Raw genomic sequence first — 27,888 nt, forward strand, 5'->3', positions numbered from 1 at the left:
AACGAGCCATCTTAATTTTAGTGAAGGTGTTGGGTACCACCTTAAGGACAATTATACACATGTTGTCTATGTTTTTAAACAAATCTTGCAAATTAATCTAGGATAAATTTTGTATTGTATTTACTTGTTGTAAGTCTAGAAACAGAGACACTATGGCTAAAATGCATTTATTTGCTTTTGAAGAAAATATGACTGATACTATGCACATTTGAATTGCATTTTTAAGCCACATATTAGAATACATTAAAAAGCAAAAATAATCATTGATGAAAGATTTCAGCAAAACAATAACAGATGAGCGATTTAGACTCTTGAGAGCCTCTTGTTTAACAAACGGAACAGGAAAATAATCGATATAGTGTCCAATATTGTGTAGAGGTGTTTCACACAAGGATACAATTGGTCTGCTCGGAATTAAATTTTCTCGTCTAGCTGTTTCATTTCTATCCATTTCTGTTAGTATATTTTCAGATAGGTTATGTATTTTAGGCAACAGATAGAATTTTCCTACTTTAGTTGTATTTATGTTTTCTTTCAAATATCTGAATGTTATATTGTCAAATATGATTAATTTTATGTAGGTTTTTGTAATACTGAACGAAATTTAAGCTACCTCCTTTACTTTGTATTCAGCAGTTTCGTCGTAATAAATATTATGTTTTTTTCACAAATACATTCCTTATTCTAAAGATAGTTTGTTACAATTATACTTAACTGTCCAAGCGCCAGTGGAGTATTCCTGTGAAAAAAAACCTCTAAGTAGCCAGGAACATACTCACAATATAATCAACAATATTACATAAACTATTACATTATATGCAAATTATTCTATTAAATCAATTTCTTCAAATTTGTGAAATATACACTTCGAGAAATTATTTTGCTTTCAATCATAACCCTTCTTAATTTCTTTATAAACAATTCATACACATCTGTATATTTCAATTTCTGCTCTGAAACATAGTATAATTTGAAAATGCAAAAATCTAAAACTGTCACAAAATAGTTAAAACCATGAGAACCCTTATCTGATATGTTGAATCCAAATACTATATGTTTAACTGATATTTTATTTTAAAAATTTATTTGTGCAAGATGTTCTACTTTATCCCTAAAGTCTTTTAAAAAATAACACGTTATAAAGAAATGAAAGTAATCTTCCTCTTCTGTTTAACAAATAAAATACATTCATTTTTATCAGAAATTTTCCATTTAAATAGTAATTACTTTGTTGGAATAATATAATGTAGCAGTTTCCATCTAAATATTTTCATATTATTCTCTCTTAAAGATTTAGATATAAAATCGTTTACGAATGAAATTTAGCTTGCTATCTAACTATAAATTGCTTGTCCAAATATTTATACCAATTGCCTGTGAATATTTTTGATCTACTAGACTATTTTATATTATATAACATTTTATTATAGATATATTTTGATTGTATTTGTTTATTTCCACATATCAAATTGTCCTTATTGATATTGATTTTACTCTTTAGAGAGTTTCCTTCAATTCCCTTGGGATGGAATATTTTATGATTGTAAACTTTACAATCCAATTAGACTTATTGTTTATTTTTTCTAAAAAAAACCAAAAAAAAACATCTGATCACTTTCCCGCACGATCAAGTAAGTCGTTGATATAAATCAATCCACTTGCTACCCAGTTTTGAAAGAACAAACTATTGTTGCAATGTTTAACGTATCGGTTTCCAAAAATAATCTGTTTTCTAATATTTGAATTTTGTAAAACTTTCTCCTGTTTTTACCCAGTTTGGAATTACTTGTCAATAAAAGTCTAGCATATTTTCAAATTCTGTTAGTGATTTAACTCACTTAATTCGACCATTAATTCTAATATCAATGCGATACTAATAAGAAGTTGATATAAATAGTACACTTCTTCTCAGTTTTGCAGTTTTGCGTTTGCGCAGGGACGTTAAGGGCTTTCCAAGAAAATGCCCATCTTCATACACAGCAAAGGTGGTGGTGGTGATGATGATGAATGATGATGATGATGATGATAATGATGATGATGATGATGATGAGGAGGAGGAGGAGGAGGAGGAGGAGGAGGATAAAAATGATAATGAGGATGAGGATGAGGACAACATCTCGCAAAGCATAACATCTGCATAATCAAATTCAGCCATTGTAAAAAAATATAATGTGAATAAATGTAAAGAGTACACACGACATTTAGGTAAAAAAAAAATACTTTTAAATATCTACCTGTTCAACAAACAGGAGTAAAAGAATAAAGTAGCAAATGTGCCATCCAGTACAGGGAATAACTTAAATGAATAAACTTGTCATACATCGTAGACATAAAAAGTTTAATTCATTTCCAGCAACACTTGTCAAACATCGTAGACAAGACATTTTTTTTTTCTTATTAACATTAGCACTTGTCTTACATCAAAGACAAGAGACATTTAATTATATTTTAAGTAACTTTCAAACTTCCTATATTTAAATACACAATAAAATAACTAAAACGAATTTAAGTAAAGTGTTGTGTTCACTGTTTAGAACAAGTGCGTATATACTAGGGTCAAGGTCACAGGCGATCTCTGGTCTGGTGGTTATGGTTTGTTTGTTTGTTTAAGGATGTATTCTTCTGACTCTTCAGTCTCTTTCAGTCTCGTTGAAATCTCGTTCTTGAATAATTTCCAAAACATGTGATACAAGTGTAAAATATCAATGAATTTTAAAAAGATTATAATTAAACATAACGCTGTCAAAAAATTGTATATTTACAATGAATGGTTTTTGAGTAATCCAGTTTACGACAAATCAAGTCTGTATTTTTACAAATGTTTTTAGCCAATATTTTGAGAAAATGGGTGATGGATACAAAAAATGATTTTACAAGAATCATGTTCATCTCATGTCATTTTGGTCTTCAAATTTCTTAGATATGTATTTTTATCAATCATTTATAACAAAAAAGTTGAAATGCCTTTTGTTCATAAAACTAAGAAAATAACAAAAATGTAAAATTGACCATGGTACACCTACCTATAGTTTTATTAAGTAAAATTTAGTCAGATTGGTCCACTTCCTCTTTGTAGAAAGTATATAAAAAAGTTTAATTGTGGAACTGTGATTTTTTTCATGATTATAGCCAAAAAATAGGTAAAAATCGATGAAAAATGGGAAAATCATCACAATTGGGCATTTTCAAAGGGCTGTAGCAGAAAAAGAAGTGCACCACGATATGATTTTTTCTTCACCAATGATTTTATTACAGTCTTATAAACTCAAAAAGCGGGTTCTCAAAAAAAAATTAATTCCAATTGTTGGCTCCTCAGAGGTGTTTGTTTAAACATAGATATTACATTACGTCTCATAGAGAAGTTAAGCTAATTCATTTCTTGAGACCTAAAGGCGAAATATGAATAAGAATCAACTGTACATATATTCTACGTAATATAACGGCACTATAGAATGTGCTTTACTTTAGCTTAAAACAATTACTTCAAAAATAGGCACGTAAAACAATCTTATCCTATAGCAAATGCTAATAAAATGACGTTTTTCTTTTGCGTTAAGGAGAGTTATTGATAAGTCGAAGCTAGTAATAAGGTTTGCCAAACACTAGATAAGCACTTTTATAAAAAGATTATTTCAATGAACATAACAATTGTGATTTGATTTTTCAGACAAGAAGTCGTAAACGCATTCGAACACATATATCTGCATTCGAGGTTACTGACTATTTTTGTTAACAAATCTAGATGAACTTTAACAAATTTGATATTTCAATTGTTCATTACTAACTTACTTCATTAATATTCAATATTGACTCTTTTTATTATTAAATTCAGGAGAATTTTCAAACTTGTGGAATGATCTCACAACATCAGAAGCAAAACTTATGGCGAGTTTTTAAACAGGTATATTCGAATGACTGTCAGAAAAAAGCAAAACATCGAAATCAAGATAATCAATTGTAGATTTATTCTTCCTAACATAACGACACGATTGAATGTCGTCTACTTTTACTGAAAAATTTAACTAAAAAATAAGGCTCGTAAAACAGTCTTATCCAAAAGCAAGTGCTAATAAAAGTTATGTTTTTTTTCCTTTTCAAGGAGAGCTTTTAAACAGTCGAAACTAGTAACAAGGTATACACCAAAATAAATAAGCACTTTTATTAAAAAAGATGCTTTCAATAAACATAACAACGGAAACTTCATATTTCAGACAATTGGTCGTAAACGCATGCGAACGTTTATATCTGCATTCGAGGTTACTGATTATTTTTTTTGTAAAAAAATTTAAATGAACTTAAACAAAGTTAGTGTACACTGTTTTCCATTGTATAATGATAACTATCTGCATTGATATTCAATTATTGCCTTGTTTTTCTATTATTGATTGCAGTAGAATTTCCAAACTTATGGAATACCCTTACAACATAAGAATCAAAACTTTTGGCGACTTTATTGTTTGTTTTATAGAGATTAACATTATAACACAATGTCCACTGCTGTGCCTCTATTTTTGACATTTTTACTTATTATGTCTGTTTGTTTTCTTAAGATTTTTATACGACAATCATACAAGTGAGAGGTTTAACTAGCTTTAAAACCAGGTTTAATCCAACAGTTTTTATAAAAGAAAATGCATGTACTAAGTCATGATTATGACAGTTGATGTTTATTGGTTTGATATGGTCACTATTTTCTATTGTACTTTGATTACTATCTTCATTAATATGCAATCATTGACTATTTCCTATTTTCAATTTCAGGAGCATTTGCAAAGTTATGGAATGATCTAACAACATCAGGGTCAAAACTTTTGGCGACTTTTACAAACAGGTTTATTCGAATGACTGTTACAAAAAACTATACATCAATATCAAGATAATTAACTGTACATTTATTCTACCTAATATAACGGTACTATTGAATGTAGTTTACTATTGCTAAAAACATTATAACACAAGAAGGCACGTAAAACAGTCTTTCTTATAAACAATTGTGAATAAAATGACGTTTTCTTTTGCAAGGAGAGTCTTTAAAAAGTTGAAACTAGATGAAAAGTATGCACAAAAACAAATAAGCACGGTTATAACAAGATTATTTCAATGAAAAAAAAAACCAAAGGTAGGGTAATTTATCAGACAGTTAGTCTTAAACGCATTCGAACACATATATGTCTATATAACTTTTTGTCTATATGTCTGTTTGTCTATATGCCTTTTTGTGTTTATTTCTTATATATGACATGGCTTTATACTTATACATCCCATCATTGTATTACTGTGCCATGGTTAATGTTTGTTAATATTTTTGTTTGTTTTATAGGGATTAAGATAAAAACACAATGTTGACTGCTGTGCCTCTATTTCCGACATTTTTACCTGTTATGTCTGTTTGTTTTGTTCACAAATCGTTGTTAATATAATGGATTTTAATACGACAGTCATACCAGGGAGAGGTTTAGCTAGCCTTAAAACCAATTAAATCCACCATTTTTTATAGAATGAAAATGCCTGTACCAAGTCAGAAATATGACAGTTGGTGTTCATTCGTTTGGTATAGTCACTATTTTCTATTGTACATAAATTACTAACTTCATAAATGTTTAATTATTGACTCTTTCTAATATTAATTTCAGGAGAATTTCCCAACTTGTGGAATAATCTCACAACATCAGAAGGAAAAGTTTGGCGACTTTTATAAACAGGTAAACTCGATGGACTGTTAGAAAAAAGCAATATATCAAGATCAAGATCAAGATTATCAACTGTACATGCATTCTATCTAATATAACGGCACTATTAAATGTGGTTTAATATTGCTAAACAAATAAACAAATAAAAAAGGTATGCACGCAAAACGGTCTTATCCAAAAGCAATTACAAATAAAATGATGTTTTTTTTTTCTATTGCAAGGAGAGTCATTAAAAAGTCGAAACAAGTGACAAAGTGTGTGTAATGCACAGTACGTCAAAACAAAAATATCAAGTATACATCATACACATTTGGTAAATACACATCCATACCCCTTAGGCAATTCAAGAGATGTTCCGAAAAGTGTAATTATACCCTTTTTGTACCTGGCCTAATCACTATTTCCATATAAACATCAGTTAAAATGAAAAATCCAAAAGTTTTATTTAGGCTCTCTTCTATCATTTCCATCCCAGAAAAACTAAGAAATCTGAGGAAGGGAAAGAAAAAAATAAAGACAAAATACACTATTATTAAAGGGAACTATATTCGTAGACAACGAAAAGCGGGATCATTGATTGTGGTTTTGGGCCAATAAGATATCTGACTCTGAGTTTTACTGTGCGTGATTTCGTGTCTATGTTTATTCTACATTGCTTAGAGGTGTTAGATGGTCTAACAATACATATGTATGTCCAAGTCAGGAGCCTCCGTCTTTTGTTAGTCTTGTTTATGTGTTGTCAATTGAATTAATTGTTTTCTAAATATTGGACTTGTGTAACTTCTATTTTCAATGCATACGTACACATGTTAAGGGGCCAGCTGCATGAAGCCCGCCTTCGGTCGCTGAAATTGTCCGCTGTGTTGAAGACCAATGGGTGATCTTGAGCTCTTTTTTGCCCTTTGATCGGGTTGTTGCCTTTGTTACACGTTCCACATTTCCATTCTTAATGTTATCATACACATTTAAGGATAATTGTCATGTTCCAGACACGTGTAGGTATTCCGTCGTGTGTTCTGCGGGTAAACTAATTAATAAAAATTCACATCTTTTTGGTCATGATTGTACCGTTTAGTATATTTCTCATGCTCAAAATTAGGTGATACACACATAGTGTGCACGTATACATAATTAACAAGTTCTTCAATATGTTTTAAAATACTGTCGACAATTTGAATATTCAAAACACATATATTGAAACAAATTTCATTTCATTCTAGATCTACTCATTAAAAATAAAACAAAATTATGCAGTTTTGATCATCTTTTTAAATTTTTATATTGGGAAGTAATTTCAATTCAAAATGAAAAATGCATAGAAATGTTCATTTTTCAACATTTAAAGTCAAATTACAAAATACTTATTGTCAGCAATTCCAATTTTTCTTCTGAATGAACTTATATTATTTTTCCTTTCTAAAACAAGCAGCTGCAAATCATTTGATGTATTCAAACTGTTGACATTTTATCTTTTTTTAATATCCTCGTGAAATCAAAAAAATTAATTCCATATTGATAACAAATTTCAAATATCATTAAGAAAATGATTTTTCAAAAGTCACTTCAAAAGAGTTTTGCCTTATGTTTAAAGTGTGAAGAGCAATTTGCTAAATTTATTTTTTTCTGTTAAACATGCCATTTGTTTGGCGTAAATATACACGGTCTTCTGTTGTACATTGATTACCTAGTACTTCATTTATTTAGTATTCAATTATTGAGCATTTTTTATTATTAATTTCAGGAGAATTTCTCAACTTGTGGAATAATCTTTAAACAGAAGAACAAAAGATTTCGGCGACTTTTACAAGGTTTGGACCTACTTAAAAAATAAACTTCAAGCCGAACAAAACCCTGGATTTTTTGTCAAGTAGATATCAGCTACTAAGCTTCCCTTTTCATCTAGTACGAACAACAGTCTTGCCGTAGAACTTTGTTTTATCAACTTTTCTGTAAGGTGGGGTAGGGTGTTCGACCCTAACTCTGGATCTAGTTTAATAATAAAAAAATTAATCGAACAATACCCTGGATTTGTTTTCTCAGGTAGACCTCAGCTCATCGTGCAGACAGATGCATTGCCGAAGAACATTTGCTTATTAACTTTTCTGTAAGGGTTGGAGAGGGTGTCAGACCCCTACGTTAGACATACTTGGAAAAAAACTAAGCCGAAGAACATCCTGAACTTTTTCTCAGACAGACCTCAGCAACCTAGCTTCTCTCTGCACCTAGTGAGACAAAAGAGTTGCCGTAGAATATTTTTTTGTAACATGTGGGAACGATATCCGGTCCCAACTTTGGACCTACTTTAAAAACAAATAAGCCGTAAAACACCCTTGATTTTATTCAAGTAGACTTTAGCTACCTAGATTTATTTTCAACCTAGTACGGACAAAAAAATTGCCAAAGAATATTTTTAGTAACTTTTCTGTAAGAGTTGGGAGCGATGTCCTGTCCAAACTTTGGACCTACTTTAGAAAATAAAAAAAAACATAAAAAATTAAACCGTTAAACACCCTTGCATTTTTTCAAGTATACCTCAGTTAACCAGCTTGCCTTTACATCTGTTGCGGACAAAAACATTGCCGAAGAATATTTATTTATTAACTTTTCTGTAATTTGCACCTTGTGCTGTGAAAAGTATGGCAGTTTAACATTGTGTTTAACACTTTTCTGTAAGAATTGGAAAGGGTGTCAACTTTGGATCTACTTAAAACAGAACACAGAACAACACCCCGGATTTTTATTCTCAGGTAGACCGCAGCTACCCAGCCTCTCTTTGCATTTAATCGAACAAAATGATTGCCGTAGAACATTTTGTTATTAATTTTTCTGTAAAAGATGTCTGACCAACTTTGGACCTACTTAAAAAAAAGAATCCGAAAACCACCCTGGATGTTTTCCATTTAGACCTCAGTAACCCTGTTTCCCTTTGCACCTAGTGCAGACATTGCCGAAGAACATTATTTTATTAACTTTTGTGTAAAGGTGGGGTAGGGTGTTCAACCCTAACTAAGCCGAAACAACAGCCTATATTTTTTCTCAAGTACATCTCATCTACTCAGCTTCCCTTTGGGTCTCATGCAGACAAAAGTATTGACAAAGATTATTTTATTTTATTTTTTCTATAAGAGTTGGGAACGATGTGCGATCCCAACTTTGGACTACTTAATCAAAATGTAAGTCGAAAAACACCCTGGATTTGTTTTCTCAAGTAGATCTCAGTTACCCAGCTTCCCTTTACCACTAGTGAAGACAAAAGTATTACCGAAGAACGTTTTTCTATTAACTTTTCTGTAAGGGTGGGGTAGAGTGTCTTCCCCCAACTTTGGACTTCCTTAAAAAAAAGATCAGACGAAAAACACCATGAATCTTAACTGAAGTTGACCTCAGTTACCCAGCTCCCCTTTACATCATTGCGGACAAAAGTTTTGCTGTATAACATTTTATATCTACTTTTCTGTGAGAGTTTGGTAGGGTGTCCGACTTTGGACTTTTAAAAAAGCTTCTCTTTTCCCCTAGTGCGGACAACAGTATTGCCGTAGAACATTTCTATTTACTTTTCTATAAGGTAGAAGGGTAGGGTGTCCGACCATAACTTTTGACCTACTCAAAGAATAAAAAAAAACTAAGCCTGGACTTTTTCTCAAGTAGACATAAGCTACCCAGCTTCGCTTTGCAACTAGTGCTGACAAAGGTTTTGCCGTACATTTTTAATTTTTCTGAAAGGGAGTGGGGTCTGGTGTCTGAACCCAACTTCGGACTTCGTACAACCTTAGCCGAAGAACACCCTTTTTTTCTCACGTAGACCACAGCTACCCAGATTCCCTTTGGACATAATTCAGACAAAAATATTGCCGTTGAAATTTTTTAATTAAAAAAAAACTTTTCTGTGAGGTATTGAAGTAGACTGTCCGACTCAATCTTTGTAACTTATAATAAAAACCGAAGCCGTAGAACACACTGTGTTTTTTCTCAAGTAGACCACAGCTACTATCTTTTTTTGCGCCAAGTACTAATAAATGTATTATGTAGAACATTCTTTATTAACTTTTCTGTAAGAGTAGGGTTTGGTGTCCGACCCCAACTTAAGATCTACTTAAAAAAAAATAAGCCGAAGAACACCCTGCGTGTTTTCTTAAGTAGACATAAACTACTAAGCTTCCCTTTGCACCTAATGCGGACAAAAGGATTGCCGTAGAACAATTATTACTTTTTTTGTACCGGTGGGGTTGGGTGTCTGACCCGAACTTTGGACTAACCTTTAAAAAGGAAAAAACAACTTATCCGAAGAACACCCTGGATTAATTCTCCAGTAAACATAAACTACCTCGCTTCCCTTTGTAACTTATGTGGACAAACATATTGCCATACAACATTTTCTATTTACTTTTCTGTAAGGGTTTAGTAGGGTGTCTGACCCCAACTTTGGACCTACTTAATAAAAAACTAAGCCGAATAATGCACTATATTTTTTCTCTCAAGTAAACCACAGCTACAGTTTTATTAACTTTGATTTAAGGATGGGGTTGGGTGTTCGATCCCAACTTTGGACCTACTTTAAGAAAAATAAACTAAGCCGAAGAACGCCCTGTGTTTTTTTCTCAAGTAGATATAACCTATCCAGCTTCCCTTTGCACCAAGTGCTGATAAAGATATTGACGTAGAATATTTTATTCACTTTAATGTATGGTAATATTGTACGGTGTCCGACCCCAACTTTTGACCTACTTTAAAAAAAAATAAGCCGAAAAACACTCTGTGGTTTTTCAAGCTTCCCTTTGCCCCCTAGTGCGGACAAAAGTATTGCCGTAGAACATTCTTTAATCATTTTTCTGTAAGGTAGTGAAGTAAAGTCTTCGACTCAATTTTTGGACCTTCTTAAAAATAATAAACTAAGCCATAGATCACACTGTGTTTTTCTCAACTACACCATTTTGTTGACGTCAGCCTATTTCTTTGCCGTGGATTCTTTTCTTTAAAAAAATCAACGCTTTTTAAATCAGTCGCTGAAATGGGCTCACCATGTTATTTTCTTTTGTTTCCTTTGTGTGCCTAATTTCATTAAGTTTGAATTGACTAATTTACTGATTTCTGCTCACCAATGGAATTGTTAATTATATTTTATTTTTTGAAATTTCTATATGCCTTCGTCGGGAATCAAACCCGTCCATGAATACTGTTACGTATTACTGAAATCAACATCTCGACGAAACCTCTGGGCAAGTAATCGTTTATGATTTAGATGTCTATTTTATATATACATAGATGAATATATGATGTACATCGGTACAACAGACAAACAGGGCTTGTGCCTTTATGTATACATATAGACAAACTCATTAACCGAACTATGAAACCTTGTGGCTACCAACTCGTACTATATGTCTGTCTATACCTGTAGTACTTTTTTATTAACTTTTCTGTTAGGTTAGTGAAATGACTGTCTGACTCAATTTTTGGACAAACTTACAAACAATAAACTAAGACGTTGGGTTGGGTTTCCGACATCAACTTTGGACCTACTTAAAAAAAAAGTAAGCCGAAGAACACCTTGTGATTTATCTCAAGAAGACATAATCTACCAAGCTTCCCTTTGCACCAAGTGCTGATAAAAGTATTGCCGTAGATCTTTTTAATTAACTTTTCTGTAATGTAGTGTGGTACGGTGTCCGACCCTAACTTTTGATATACTATAACAAAAAAAAAATAAACTAAGTCGAAGAACACCCTGTCTCAAGTAGAAAACAGGTTCCCAGCCTTTCTTGTATCTAGTGCCGTAACACATTATTTATCAAATTTTCTGTGAGGTTATGAAGTAAACTGGCCAACTCAATCTTTGGACCTACTAAAAATCTCAAGTAGACCACAGCTACCTATCTTTCTTTTGCGCCTATTGCAGACAACATATTTGACGTAGAATATTTTTCTGTAAGGTAATGGGGTTTGGTATCTGACCCAACATTTAGACCTACGTTGAAAAAAATATGTGCCGAAGAACAAGTAGACATAAGCTGACCAGCTTCCCTTTGCACCTAATGTAGATAAACGTTTTGCCGTTGAACATATTTTATTAAATTATGTAAGGTAGTAAAGAGGACTATCCTACTTAATCTTTGGACCTACTTAAAAAAAACTAAGCCGTTCAACACCGTATGTTTTTTTCTCTAGAATACCACAGCTGTAAGAAAGTGAAGCTGACTGACTCAATCTTTAGACTTACTTAAAAAAAACTAAACCGCGGAATACCCTGTGTTTTTTCTCAAGTAGACTAAAGCTACCCACCTTCATCTTGCACCTAGGGCGGACAAAAGTATTGCCGTAGAACTTTTTAAATAACTTTTCTGTAAGGTAGTAAGGCAGACTGACTGAATATTAAGACTTATTTAAAAAAAATAACTAAGCCGAAGAAAACCATAATTTTTCTCTCAAGTAGAACACAGCTTCCGAGCTTCTGTTTGCAACTAGTGCAGACAACAGTATTGCCGTAGAATATTTTTCTGTAAGTAAAAGACATGTCCGACCCTAACTTTTGACCTACTCAAAGATGAAAAAAAAACTTAGTCTAAGACCACTCTGGCTTTTTTCTCAAGTAGTGCTTAAAAAAGTTCTGCAGTACACCATTTTGTTTTTATTAATTTCTGAAAGGTATTGGGGTAGGGTGTCCGACCTCAATTTTGGAGTTACTTAGACGAAGAACACCATGTGTTTTTTCTCAAGTAGACCACGGCTACCCAGATTCCATTTGCGCTTAGTGCGGACAAACAATTTAACGTACCCCATTTTTAATTAACTTTTCATTAAGGTAGTGGTGTTGGGTGTCCGACTCCAAATTTATACCTACGTAATTTAGATCTATGGTTATGAAGTAGACTTTCCGACTCAATCTTTGGACCTACGTAATTTTTGTTACAAAGCCGTAGAACACACTGTGTTTTTTTCGCATCTAATGCAGACAAAGGTATTGTTGTAGAATTTTTTTTATTTACCTCTCTGTAAGGTAGTGTGCTACGGTGTCCGACCCAAACTTTGGACCTACTATATAAACACCAATAAGCCATAGAACAACCTGTATTTTTTCTCAAGTATACCACAGCTATCCAGCTTTTCTTTAAACCTAGTGCGGACACAAGTTGTCGTAGAACATTTTTAATAAACTTTTCTGTAAGGTAGTGAAGTATACTGTCCGACTAAATATTTGAACCTACTTATTTTGTTTAACCGTAAGCCGTAGAACACTGTTTTTCTCAAATAGACATAAGTTATCCAGTTTTCAATCGCACCTAGTGCGGACAATGTATTCCCGTAGTACATTTTTCATTAACTTTTCTGTAAGCATGGGGTAGGGTGTCATACCCAACCTTGGACAATCCTTAAAACAAACTTAGCCGAAAAAAACATGATTTTTTTCACAAGTAGATAAAGCTACACAGTTTTGTTAACCAGATTCCATTTGCGGATAGTGCGGACAAAAAAAACTAATGCAGACAAAAGTGTGATCGTCGAACATTTTTTATTATCTTTTCTATAAGATAGTGTGGTACGGTGTCCGAATATAAAAGATATGAAAAATATAGTGTGTTTTTTCTCAAGAAGACCACAGCTTCCTAGCTTTTCTTTTAAACCTAGTGCAGACAAAAGAATAACTGTATAACATTTTTTATTAACCTTTCTTTAACCTGTTTAAGGTAGCAAAGTAGACTGTCCGACTCAATCTTTGGCCTACTTATTTTTTTTTAACTAATCCGTAGAACACACTGTGTTTTTTTTGTCAAGTAGACATAAGCTTCAAAGTTTTCAATCGCACCTATTACGGACAAAAAAATTCCTGTAGAACATTTTTTATTAACTTTTCTGTAAGGGTAGATGTTAGGTGTCCTACCCCAACTTTAGACTAACTTAAAAAAAATTCCAAAAGAACACCTTTTTCACAAGTAGACATAACCTACCTAGCTTCCCTTTGCACAAAGCGCTGATAAATTTTTTTTTCTGAAAGGAAGTGGGGTAGGGTGTCAAACCCCAATTTTGGACCTACTTAAAAAAAAACGAAGCCGAAGAACACCATGTGTGTTTTTTCTCAAGTGGACATAAACTAACAAGCTTCCCTTTGTACCTAGTGCTGATAAAAATATTGCCGTAGAACATTTTTTTTATTAAATATTCTTGACAAAAGTATAACCGCAGAACATTTGTTATTAACTTTTCTGTAAGGTAGTTAAGTAGACTGTCCGACTTAATCTTTGGACCTACTCTAACAAAAAATAATGAAGCCGTAGAACACACTGTGTTTTTACTGTAACAGACAACAGCTACTCAGCCTTCATTTGCACCTAGTGCTGATAAAAACATTGTCGTCGAACAATTTTATTATCTTTCCTGTAAGATAGATTTGAACGGTGTCCGACCCCCATCTTGTACCTACTACTACAAAAACAAACTAAGCCGAAGAACACCCTTTTATTCAAGTAGACCATAGCTTCCTGTAGGTACGGAAAGTGATTTTTTTTAAAATCAACTGATCTAAGAAAACTTTATCTAATTTTAAAGGCATTGTGAAGACATTTTCAAAACAGTTTCATGCCACTGCTGGTGGACGTTTCGTCCCCGAGGGTATCACCAGCCCAGTAGTCAACACTTCGATGTTGACATGAATATCAATAATGTGGTCATTTTTATAAATTTCCTGTTTACAAAACTTTGAATTTTTCGAAAAACTAAGGATTTTCTTATCCCAGGCATAGATTACCTTAGATGTATTTGGCACAACTTTTTGGAATTTTGGATCCTCAATGCTCTTCAACTTTGTACTTGTTTGGCTTTATAAATATTTTGATATGAGCGTCACTGATGAGTCTTATGTAGACGAAACGCGCGTCTGGCGTACTATAAATTATAGTCCTGGTACCTTTGATAACTATCACTTTTATCAATACACATAATAACAACAAAGAAATAGAAAACTTTCAAAATGGAAATTTTTTACTATTCTGGAAAAACTGTTTCCTCTCTATAAAAAATAATAAAATATATTTTTTTAATCTATTGGGTTATAGTTTTGTTTATATTGCTTTTTTTACATCTTGTTAGTCAATTTCAATCCTCCATATTAAGTTTTTTGGTCAAAATAGAAGCACAAAGCATGAAAATGTCAATCACTCTCATGAAATTCTATCGTCCAAAGTCACATAACATGACAATTTTTATATATTCCTTTTTTCAGAGCATCAGTTGGTATATTGAAAATGTAAAGTAGAACTTTATAAACATTTGAATGTAAAGAAACAAAATATAAATATGAATATTACTCTTTATATACAAATGTATATGTTTAATTGTGTGGGTGTATAAAAAAGAAGATGTGGTATGAAACAACTCTCCACAAGAGACCAAATGACACAGAAATAAATAACTATGAGTTACCGTACGGCCTTCAACAATGAGCAAAGCCCAAACCGCATAGTCAGCTATAAAAGGCCCCGAAATGACAAATGTTAAACAATTCAAACGTGAAAACTAACGGCCTAATTTATGTACAAAAAATGAACGAAAAATAAATATTTAACACATCAACAAACGACAACCACTGAAATACAGGCTTCTGACTTTGGACAGGCATATACATATAGAATGTGGTGGGGTTAAACATGTTAGCGGCGCCCAATCCTTCCCCTAACCGGTCACAGTACAACATAAGAATGAACTATAAAAATCAGTTGTACCATGAGAGATAAGAATTGTTTTGAATTATGTCATTTGTCTCTGTATAGTCATTATAGTTTTAGAATGTTCCCTTTTCATTAACATTTGTGATTAACATTCTATTTAATGAAATATTCTTATTCTTATATAGCATGTATAGTAAATGCTTATAAATAAGAATAAACAACAAGCTTTTAACAATTATTCTACAAGACTAAAATACCTGTTGCACTGAATAACAATGAAAAGTAAAGTAAATTCATATCTGTATATCAGTTACACATTTATACAGTGAAATCTGTATACCAATCTCATTCAGGACTGAAGTTCAAAAATGCATCGAATGTGAATAGCATTCGAAGTTAACTGCCGCTACTGCATGGATTCCTATGTATGTTTTTAGTTGAAAATACATATATTGATTGTTGTTAAACCACATTATTCAGTATCCTTACTATCTCGTGTGCAATATCGAGTGTTTGAACTAGCTTTAAATCGCAATAAACTGGCTGTATAATGCAAAAAAAATCACCGCTGATTTCCAATCAAAACTAAACCAAAAGTTGTCCATGCAAGGGAAATAACTCTGTATACACAAAAAGGAGGGTTATTTATAAAAAATAATTTTGATATGAACACAGCTATCTAGATTTATTTATTGGACCTAATTATTTAATTGATATATTAAACTTAATAAAAAAAAATACATTTTATTGCTGTATAAAGTTCCCTTGTATTTTTTTGAAACGAATGTAACTTTCAAACGCTTGTTTGTACCTCAAATATTTCATCGTATTCCCGAAAATTATAATATACAAAATCATGTATATTCATATAATATCTATCAAAAGCAAACAAGTTAATAAAAGGCCGTAATCGGAGGTCACCCAAAGATTATATTTTTGCACACATCTGGGAACAATTATTTAGGGTAATTTGGAGTTATCTCCCATTTGTTAGCCATACCTAAATTCCAGTTTTCCTTTGCACCAAGTGCTGATAAAATTTTGCCGTAGAACATTTATATTAACTTTTCTGTAAGATAGTGTTGTACGGTGTCCAACCCGAGCTTTGGATCTACTATAAAAAAAAAAATAAGCCGAAGAACACCCTGTTTTTCTTTGCACCGAGTGCAGACAACAGTTTTCACTTAGAACATTGTTATCAAGTTGTCTGTAAGATAGTGAGGTAGGGTGTCCGACCCAACTCTTACTTACTTACTTAAAAAAAAACTAAGCCGAGGAATACCCTGTGTTTTTTCACAGGTAGACCACAGTTACCCAGCTTCCGTTTTAACCTAGTGCGGACAAAAGTATTGTAGTAGAACATTTTTTATTAACTTTTCTGTAATGGGGACGGACTCGGTGTCCTACCCCAACTTTGGACCGACTTTGAAAAAAAAAAACATAAACTAAGCCGAAGAACACCCTGGATTTTTTTCTTAAGAAGACATAAGATACCCAGCTTCGCTTTGCACTTAGTGCTGACAAAATATTTGCTGTACAGCATTTTTTATTAATTTTTCTGTAAGATAGTGGGGTACGTTGTCCGACCCCAACCTCGGACTTACTCTAAAAAAATAATAATCCGAAAAACACCCTGTGTTTTTTCTCAAGTAGACTGGGGCTACCAAGATTTCCTTTGTACCTAATGCAATTATTTTTCAATATTTTTTCTGTAAGGTAGTGTGTTACGGTGTCCGACATCAACTTTGGACCTACTTAATAAAAAAAAAAAACTAAGCCGTCCGACTCAATCTTTTGACCTACTCAAAAAAAAGTAAGCCGTAAAACACCCTATGTTTTTTTTCTGAAGTAGACCATAGCTACCCAGCTTTCCTTTACACCTATTGCTAACAAAAGTATTGCCGTAGAACATTTTGATTCATTTTTCTGTAAAGTAGTGTGGTACGGTGTCCGACCCCAACTTTGCACCTACTCAAAGATAAACAAACTAAACCAAAGAACACTCTCCATTTTTCTCCAGTAGACCTCAGCTACCAAGCTTCCCTTTACAACTAATGCAGTCAAAAGTATTGTTTTAGTACATTTGTTATTAACTTTTCTGTACGGAAGTCAGGTAGACTGTCCGACTTAATCTTTAGACTTACTTATTATTTTTTAACTAAGCCGACGAACACCCTGGAATTTTTCTCAAGTAAGCATAAGCTACCCAGATTTCCTTTTCACCTTGTACTGACAAAAGTGTTGTCGTGCATTTTTTTTATTTACTTTTCTGTAATGTAATGGGGAAGGGTGTCCGATCCTTAATTTGAACCTTCTTTAAAAGAAATTAACTTAGCTGAAGAACACACTGTGTTTTTTCCAAAACAACCCAGCCTTTCTTTGCACCAAGTGTGGACAAAAGCTTTGTCGTACAACATATTTTATTATCTTTTCTGTAATGTAGTGGGGTTGGGTGTCTGACCCCCAATTTTGGACCTACGTTGAACAAAAACTTTGCGGAAGAACACACTGGATTTTCTCTCCAGTATACCTCAGCTGCCCAGTTTCCCTTTGCACCTAGTGCAGACAAAAGTCTTGCCGTAGAACATTAACTTTTCTTAAATAGACCACAGCTACCTAGCGTTTCTTTAATCCTAGTTCGGACAAAAGTATTGCCATTGAACATATTTTTATTAACTTTTCCGTAAGGAAGTGTGGTACGGTTTCCGACCCCAACTTTAGACCTACTATAACAAAAAATAAACTAAGCCGTAGAACACACTGGATTTTTTCTCAAGTAAACATAAGCTACCCAGCTTCGATTTTTACCTTGTGCTGACAAAAGTTTGTGGTTCAACATTTTTATTAACTTTTCTGTAAGGTAGACTGTAAGGTAAGATGACTGTCCGACTCAATCTTTGAACCTACTTAAAAAACAATAAACTAAGCCGTATAACACACTGTGTTTTTTCTCAAGAAGACCACAGCTACACAGCTTCCCTTTGCGCCTCCTGCGGACAATGATTTGACGTCAAATATTTTTTTATTAATTTTTCTGTACGGTAGTGGGGTAGGATATCTGTCCGGCCTAAACTAAACACTTTAAAAAAAAAAAAAAAAAAAAGTAAGCCGAAGAACACCTTGTGTTTTTTTCCCAAGTTAACCACAGCAACCCGGCCTTTCGTTGCACCTAGTGCGGACAAAAGTTTTGCCGTACAACATTTTTTATTAGCTTTTATGTAAGGTAGCGGGGTTGGGTGTCTGACCCTAAATTATGACCTACGTTAAAAACAAACTTTGCGGAAGAACACCTTGGATTTCTTCTCCAGTATACCTCAGCTACCCAGCTTCCCTTTGCACCTAGTGCAGACACAAGTATTGCCGTAGAACATTTTTTATTAACTTTTATGTAGGATAAACTGGGAGATAAGATGACTTTCCGACTCAATCTTTGAACCTACTTGAAAAACATAACTTTTCTGTAAGGTAGATTTTAATGTAAGATGACTGTCCGACTCAATCTTTGAATCTATTTAAAAGAAATAACTTAGGCCGTAGAAAACACTGTGTTTTTGTCAAGTAGACCACAGCTACACACATTACAAAAGTCTAAAAGTCTGAAAAGACCAGTTTTTGTTTTAATTTGCATGAAGTTTTACTCGACATTCTCCAAAAGTATGACTTGTGTCTTAATTTTTCTTGACAAATTCTCATTCAAATTAGATTTGTATGAAATTCACTCGACATATTCTCAACATTCTGAATATGGTCTTAAAATGTCTTGACATAATCTTGACATTTGAATACTGTCTTGAAATTTGTCGACATATTCTCGAGATTCTTATTTTTTCTCAGTATGGATTGACATATTCTGAACATTTTGAATTGTCTCCTAAATTAACATGACAACTCTGAGTTTTACAAATCATGACCAATATTCATGATATAATTTAATTTTTATTTCTCTTTATATGAAATGCTGTTTCAAGTTACACTTCTTACAACAAAAATAAAAGTTGGGCAAGTAAAACAATTGAAAATTTGGGTAAATTAATATTTTTACAAATGCAAATATGGCTATGAAATCTAAAGTATTAAGAATTCAATTGTGGGTATGTTGATATAAAACAATTTAAATGTGAATTTTTGAATAATTGCAAATTTTGATTCCTAAATCTTATGAATAATTACTAAATGATTTAAACCAATCATTCTACATTCATAATATTCAATGTTAATATGATAAATAATTATTGTACCAAGATGTGGTTTACATAAATAGCAAAGTATGATGGTATACTAATTCTTCCAAAGATTTGTATACTCTTACTACATTTTAGTATACAAATCCTTCATTAAACAGAAGAAAATTTGTTTAATGTCATCTGTTGGAATATATATTACGTATTACACATGGACAGGATGTTCCCAATAAAATTAAGGTATTCCACACCCCAGGGTACACGCAACTGTCAAAAAGAAACGACTGCTTTACCTGTAATCAGCCATAAAACTTATCAGTTGACCGACCATACCACTACAATTTATAAAGTTTGTTGAAAGATGAAAATGAAAATCATCATTTTAATGAGAAAAAAAATATGAATTAAAATAGATTTTCTTCATCAAAATTATGAAGTTTATTATTTTAACATTAAAAAATTGAATAATTCCCAAAGAATTAAAAGAAAATTATTTACTACAGAAGTACTAAAAAAAATGTATTTATGATGGGTCCCTTCAATGATTTCTATATCTCTAATAATGTAAAAAATTAATCCTTGATTCTTCAAAGTTTAGTTTAGCCATACTAAAAAGGAGCATATAATAGCAATAGAAAGTCATAACAGTGCAGAATAAGTCTTTTCACATTTCAGGCGAAATTTAAATTTATACTGTTGAGATAGTGTCAAGACCTATTTAAGACTGTCAAGAATGTGTCGAGATATATTCAGACAGCTTTAAGACTGTCAAGAATTTATCAAGACATATTCAGACAATATTAAGAATATCAAAAATAAGTGAAGACTGTCGAGACAAATTTAAGACCGTCAAGACAGTCGAGACTCATCCAGACTCTTATCAGATGATACAGGAAGTGTCGAGGAATTTTTAGACAATGTTCATACTGTCTAGACACTTGTCAAGAAAAATCAAGAATCTTATTAGACAAATTCATACTATGTCAAAAAAAATTAAAAATTATTCCGACTAATTAAGAATGTCAAGTAAAAATTCATGCAAATTCAGACAAAAACTGGTCTTTTCAGACTTTTTGACTTTTGTAGTGACAGCGTACCTTTGCACCTAGTGCGGACAATGATTTGACGTCAATATTTTTGTTAATGTTTCTGTAAGGTAGTGGGGTAGGGTGTCTGACCCTTAATTCGGACCTACGTTACAAAAAAAATGTGCGGAAGAACAGTTTGGATTTCTTCTCCGGTATATATCAGCTACCCAGCTTCCCTTTGAACCAAGTGCAGACACAAGTTTTGTCGTAGTACATTTTTTATTAACTTTTCTGTAAGGTAGACTGTAAGGTACGAATACTGTCCGATTCAATCCTTGAACCTACTTGAAAAACAATAAACTAAACCGTAGAACACAATGTGTTTTTTTCTCAAGTAGACCACAGCTACCCAGCTCCCCTTTGCGCCTATTGTGGACAATGATTTGATTTAAAACATTTTATTATTTTTTTTCTGTAAGGTAGTGGGGTAGGGTGTCCGGCTCAAACTTTGCACTTTCCTTTAAAAAGAATAAACTAAGTCGAAGAACACCCTGTGTTTTTTTCTCAAGTAAACCACAGCAACCCGGCCTTTCTTTGCACCTAGTGTAAACAAAATTATTGCCGTACATCATTTTTTATTAACTTTTCTGTAAGGTAGCGGGGTTGGGTATCTGACCCTAACTTTAAAAACAAACTTTTCGAAACAACACCTTGGATTTCTTCTAATGTAGACCACAGCTACACACCTTCCCTTTGCTCCTATTGCGGACAATGAATTGACGTCAATATCAGACTTTTTGACTTTTGTAGTGACAGCTTACCTTTGCGCATATTGCGGACAATGATTTGACGTCAATATTTTTTATTAATTTTTCTGTAAGGTAGTTGGGTAGGGTGTCTGACCCTAAATTCGGACCTACGTTACAAAAAAAAAACAACTCTGCGTAAGAACAGTTTGGATTTCTTCTCCAGTATACATTAGCTACCCAGCTCCCCTTTGCGCCCATTGTGGACAATGATTTGATTTAGAACATTTTTTTTTCTGTAAGGTAATGGGATAGGGTGTCCGGCCCCAACTTTGCACTTGCTTTTAAAAAGAATAAACTAAGCCGAAGAACACCCTGTGTTTTTTCTAAGGTAAACCACAGCAACCCGGCCTTTCTTTGCACCTACTGCGGACAGAATTATTGCCGTACAACATTTTTTATTACTTTTTCTGTACGGTAGCGAGGCTGGGTGTAAGACCTTAAATTTGGACCTACGTTAAAAACATACTCTCCGGAAGAATACCTTGGGTTTCTTCTCCGGTATACCTCAGATACCCAGCTTTTCTTTGCACCTAGTGCAGAAACAAGTATTATCGTCGAACATTTTTTATTAACTATTCTGAAAGGTAGACTGTAAGGTAATAAGACTGTGAGACTCAATCTTTGAACCTACTTTAAAAACAATAAACTCAGCCGTATAACACAATGTGTTTTTTTCTCAAGTAGACCACAGCTACCCAGCTCCCCTTTGCGCCTATTGTGGACAATGATTTGATTTAAAACATTTTATTATTTTTTTTCTGTAAGGTAGTGGGGTAGGGTGTCCGGCTCAAACTTTGCACTTTCCTTTAAAAAGAATAAACTAAGTCGAAGAACACCCTGTGTTTTTTTCTCAAGTAAACCACAGCAACCCGGCCTTTCTTTGCACCTAGTGTAAACAAAATTATTGCCGTACATCATTTTTTATTAACTTTTCTGTAAGGTAGCGGGGTTGGGTATCTGACCCTAACTTTAAAAACAAACTTTTCGAAACAACACCTTGGATTTCTTCTAATGTAGACCACAGCTACACACCTTCCCTTTGCGCCTATTGCGGACAATGAATTGACGTCAATATCAGACTTTTTGACTTTTGTAGTGACAGGTTACCTTTGCGCATATTGCGGACAATGATTTGACGTCAATATTTTTTATTAATTTTTCTGTAAGGTAGTTGGGTAGGGTGTCTGACCCTAAATTCGGACCTACGTTACAAAAAAACAACTCTGCGTAAGAACAGTTTGGATTTCTTCTCCAGTATACATTAGCTACCCAGCTCCCCTTTGCGCCCATTGTGGACAATGATTTGATTTAGAACATTTTTTTTTCTGTAAGGTAATGGGATAGGGTGTCCGGCCCCAACTTTGCACTTGCTTTTAAAAAGAATAAACTAAGCCGAAGAACACCCTGTGTTTTTTCTAAGGTAAACCACAGCAACCCGGCCTTTCTTTGTACCTACTGCGGACAGAATTATTGCCGTACAACATTTTTTATTACTTTTTCTGTACGGTAGCGAGGCTGGGTGTAAGACCTTAAATTTGGACCTACGTTAAAAACATACTCTCCGGAAGAATACCTTGGGTTTCTTCTCCGGTATACTTCAGATACCCAGCTTTTCTTTGCACCTAGTGCAGAAACAAGTATTATCGTCGAACATTTTTTATTAACTATTCTGAAAGGTAGACTGTAAGGTAATAAGACTGTGAGACTCAATCTTTGAACCTACTTTAAAAACAATAAACTAAGCCGTATAACACACTGTGTTTTTTCTCAAGAAGACAACAGCTACACAGCTCCCCTTTGCACCTATTGCGGACAATGATTTGACGTCAATATTTTTATTAATTTTTCTGTAAGGTTGTGGGGTAGGGTCTGCGAAACCAACTTTGCACTTTCTTTCAAAAAAGTAATCTAAGCCGAGGAACCTTGTATTTTGTCTCAAGTATACCACAGCAACCCGGCCTTTCTTTGCATCTGGTGCGGACAGAAATATTGCCGTACACCATTTGTTATTAATTTTTCTGTAAGGTAGCAGGGTTGCATTTCTGACCCTAAATTAAGACCTACGTTAAAAACAAACTGTGCCGAAGAACACCTTGGGTTTCTTCTCCAGTTTACTCCAGCTAACCAGCTTCCCTTTGCACCTGGTGCTGACACAAGTATTGCCGTACAACATTTTTTATTAACTTTTCTGTAAGGTAAACTGTAAGGTAAGATGACTGACAAACTCAATCTTTGAACCTACTTGAAAAAACTAAGCCGTAGAACACACTGTGTTTTTTCTCTCAAGTAGACCACAGCTACCCAGCTCCCATTTACGCTTATTGTGAACAATGATTTGACATAAAACATTTAAAAAAAAAATTTCTGTAAGATAGTTGGGTAAGGTGTCCGGCCCCAACCTGTTCTTTCCTTTAAATAGAATAAACTAAGCCCAAGAACATTCTGTGTTTATTCTTGGGCAAACTACAGCAACCCGGCCTTTCTTTGTACCTACTGTGGACAGATATATTGCCGTACAATATTTTTTATCAAATTTTCTGTAAGGTAGCGGGGTTGGGTGTCTCACCTTAAATTTGGACCTACGTTTAAAACAAACTGTGCGGAAGAACCCCTTGGGTTTCTTCTCCAGTACACCTCAGCTACCCAGCTTCCCTTTGCACCTAGTGCAGACACAAGTTTTGCCGTAGAACATTTTTTATTAACTTTTCTATAAGGTAGACTGTAAGGTAAGATGACTGTCCGACTCAATCTTTGACAAATGTTTGAACCTACTTAAAAAAACAATTACTTAAGCCGTAGAACACACTGTGTTCTTTCTCAAGTAGATTACAGATACACAGCTTTCTTTGCGCCTATTGCGGACGATTATTTGACATCAATATTTTTTAATAATTTTTCTGTAAGGTAGTGGGGTAGGGTGTCGGACACCAACTTTGCACTTTCTTTCAAAAAAAGTAAACTAAGCCGAAGAACAACTTATTGTTTTATCAACTAAACCACAGCTACCCCACCTTTCTTTGCATCTAGTGCGGACAAAGGTCTTGCCGTACAACAATTTTTACTAACTTTTCTGTAAGGTAGTGATGTGGGGTGGCTGACCCTAAATTTGGACCTACGTTACAGAAAAAAACTGTGAGGAAGAACACCGTAGGTTTCTTCTACAGTATACCTCAGCTACCTAGCTTCCCTTTGCACCTAGTGCAGACACAAGTTTTTCCGTAGAACATTTTTAATAAACTTTTCTGTATGGTATACTGTAAGAGGAGAAGACTAACCGACTCAATCTTTAAACCTACTAGAAAAACAATAAACTAAGCCGTAGAACACACTTTGTTTTTTCTCAAGTAGATCACAGCTACCCAGCTCCCCTTATCGCCTATTGTGGACAATAATTTGACATAGAAGATTTTTTATTATTTTTTTCTGTAAGGTAGTATGGTAGGGTGTCCGGTCCCAACGTTGCATTTTCTTTTAAAAATAATAAACTAAGCAGAAGAACACCCAATGTTTTTTCTAAAGTAAACCATAGCAACCCGGCCTTTCTTTGCACCTAGTGCAGACAGAAGCATTGCCGTACAATATTTTTTATTAACTTTTCTGTAAGGTAACGGGGTTGGGTGTCTGACCTTAAATTTGGACCTACGTTAAAAACAAACTGTGCCGAATAACACTTTGGGTTTTTCTTCTCCAGTACACCCAAACTACTCAGCTACCCTTTGCACCTAGTGCAGACACAAGAATTGCCGTAGAACATTTTTTGTAAGGTAGACTGTAAGGTAACTAGACTGTCCGACTCAATCTTTGAACCAACTTGAAAACCAATAAACTAAGCCGTGGAACACACTGTGTTTTTTCTCAAGTTAACCCCAGCTACACAGCTTCCCTGTGGGCCTATTGCGGACAACGATTTGTCGTCATTATTTTTTTTAATTTATTTTTCTGTAAGTTAGGGGGGTAGGGTGTCCGACACCAACTTTTCACTTGCTTTCAAATAGTAAATTAAGCCTTAGAACACCCTGTATTTTTTCTTGAGTGTTTTTTCTCTAGAAAAAAGATAAAACACTCGACCTTTCTTTGCACCTAGAGCGGACAAAAGTATTGCCGTACAACATTTTTTATTAACTTTTCTGTAAGGTAGTGATGTTGAGTGTCTGACCATAAAATTGGATCTACGTAACAAAAAAACTGTACAGAAGAATACCTTGGGTTTCTTCTCCAATATACCTCAGCTAACCAGATTCCATTTGCATCTAGTGCAGACACAAGTTTTGCCGTAGAACATTTTTTATGAACTTTTCTGTAAGGTAGACTGTAAAGTACGAAGACTGTCCGAATCAATCCTTGAACCTACTTGAAAAACAAAAAACTAAGCCGTAGAACCCACTGTGCTTTTTCTCAAGTACACCGCAGCTACCCAGCTCCCATTTACACCTATTGTTGACAATGATTTGACATAGAATATTTTTTATTATTTTTTATGGAAGGTTATGGGGTAGGGTGTCCGACACCAACTTTGCACTTTCTTTTAAAAAGAATAAACTAAGCCGAAGAACACCCTGTGTTTTTTCTCAAGTAAACCACAGCAATCTGGCCTTTCTTTGCACCTAGTGCGGACAGAAGTATTGCCGTATAATATTTTTTATTGACTTTCTGTAAGGTAGCGGGGTTGGGTGTCCGACCCTAAATTTGGACATACGCAAAAAAAAAAAAAAATTGCCGAAGAACACCTTGGGTTTCTTTTCCAGTACACCTCAGCTACCCAGTTTCCCTTTGCACCTAGTGCAGACACAACTATTGCCGTAGAACATTTTTTATCAACTTTTCTGTAAATGTATGGTAGACTGTAAGGTAATAAGACTGTCCGACTTAATCTTTAAACCTACTTGAAAAACAATAAACTAAGCCGTAAAACACACTATGTTTTTTCTGAAGTAGACCACAGCTACACAGCTTCCCTTTGTGCCTATTGCGGACAATTATTTGACGTCAATATTTTTGTTATTAATTTTTCTTTCAGTTGATGGGGTAGGGTGTCCGACACCAATTTTGCACTTTCTTTCAAAAAAATAAACTAAGCCGAAGAACACCCTGTGTTTTTTCTCAAGTCAACCACAGCTACCCGACCTTCCATTGCACCTAGTGCGGACAAACGTATTGCCGTACAATATTTTTTATTATCTTTTCTGTAAGGAAGCGGGGTTGGGTGTCTGTTCCTAAATTTGGACAAAAAATTATTAATTTTTTCTGTAAAGTGGAAGGTAGACTGTAAGGTAATAAGACTGTCCGACTTAATCTTTAAACCTACTTGAAAAACAATAAACTAAGCCGTAAAACACACTGTGTTTTTTTCTGAAGTAGACCACAGCTACACAGCTTCCCTTTGTGCCTATTGCGGACAATTATTTGACGTCAATATTTTTGTTATTAATTTTTCTTTAAGTTGATGGGGTAGGATGTCCGGCCCTAACTTTGCACTTTCTTTTAAAAGAATAAACTAAGCCGAAAAACACCCTGTGTTTTTTCTCAAGTAAACCATAGCAACCCGGCCTTTCTTTGGACCTAGTGCGGAGAAAAGTATTGCCGTACAATATTTTTATCAACTTTTCTGTAAGGTAACGGGGTTGGGTGTCTGACCCTAAATTTGGACAGACGGTAAAAAAACTATGCCGAAGAACACCTTGGGTTTCTTCTCCAGTACACCTCAGCTACCCAGCTTCCCTTTGCAGCTACTGCAGACACAAGTATTGCCGTAGAACATTTTTTATTAACTTTTCTGTAAGTGTAAGGTAGACTGTAAGGTAATAAGACTGTCCGACTTAATCTTCGAACCTACTGAAAAAACAATAAACTCAGCCGTAAAACACACTGTATTTTTTTCTGAAGTAGACCACAGCTACACAGCTTTACTTTGTGCATATTGCGGACAAGTATTTGACGTCTATATTTTTTTTTATTAATTTTTCTGTAAGGTGATGGTGTAGGGTGTCCGAAATCAATTTTGCACTTTCTTTCAAAAAAATAAACTAAGCCGAAGAACACCCTGTGTTTTTTCTCAAGTAAACCACAGCTACCCGACCTTCAATTGCACCTAGGGTGGACAAAAAAATTGCCATACAATATTTTTATTAACTTTTCTGTAAGGTAGCGGGGTTGGGTGTGTGTTCCTAAATTTGAACCTGCGTTCCAACAAAAATGTGGGGAAGAACACCTTGGGTGTCTTCTCAAGTATACCCCAGCTACCCAGCTTCCCTTTGCACCTAGTGCAGACAAAAGTTTTGCCGTAGAACATTTTTTATTAACTTTCTGCATGGAAGACTTTAAGGTGAGAAGACTGTCTGACTCAATCCTTGAACTTACATGAAAAAGAATAAACTAAGCCGAAGAACACACTGTGTTTTTTCTCAAGTAGACCACAGTTTCCCAGCTTCCCTTTGCGACTAGGGTGGACAATGATTTGACATAGAACATTTTTTATTATTTGTTTTCTGTAAAATATTAGGGTAGAGTGTCCAGCCCTAACT

The 27,888-nt window shown here is 34.1% G+C and overlaps 1 long non-coding RNA gene across 2 annotated transcripts in view; it reads left to right on the plus strand.

The window, feature by feature from the left end:
* The first annotated feature begins 2,074 nt into the window (after nucleotides 1–2,074).
* LOC143072466 (uncharacterized) overlaps nucleotides 2,075–27,888 on the plus strand; it is a 46,827-nt gene continuing 21,013 nt past the window's right edge. The window contains exons 1-5 of one of the 2 annotated variants that reach the window (XR_012977216.1): nucleotides 2,075–2,205; nucleotides 3,833–3,901; nucleotides 4,762–4,831; nucleotides 5,634–5,702; nucleotides 7,432–7,498. This is a non-coding gene — a long non-coding RNA (uncharacterized LOC143072466). Of the gene's footprint in view, nucleotides 2,206–3,832; nucleotides 3,902–4,761; nucleotides 4,913–5,633; nucleotides 5,703–7,431; nucleotides 7,499–27,888 lie in introns of both variants that reach the window. The other variant, XR_012977208.1, reaches the window with a different exon arrangement.

Source organism: Mytilus galloprovincialis, chromosome 1 (genome assembly GCF_965363235.1).
Source record: "Mytilus galloprovincialis chromosome 1, xbMytGall1.hap1.1, whole genome shotgun sequence".
Taxonomy (NCBI): domain Eukaryota; kingdom Metazoa; phylum Mollusca; class Bivalvia; order Mytilida; family Mytilidae; genus Mytilus; species Mytilus galloprovincialis.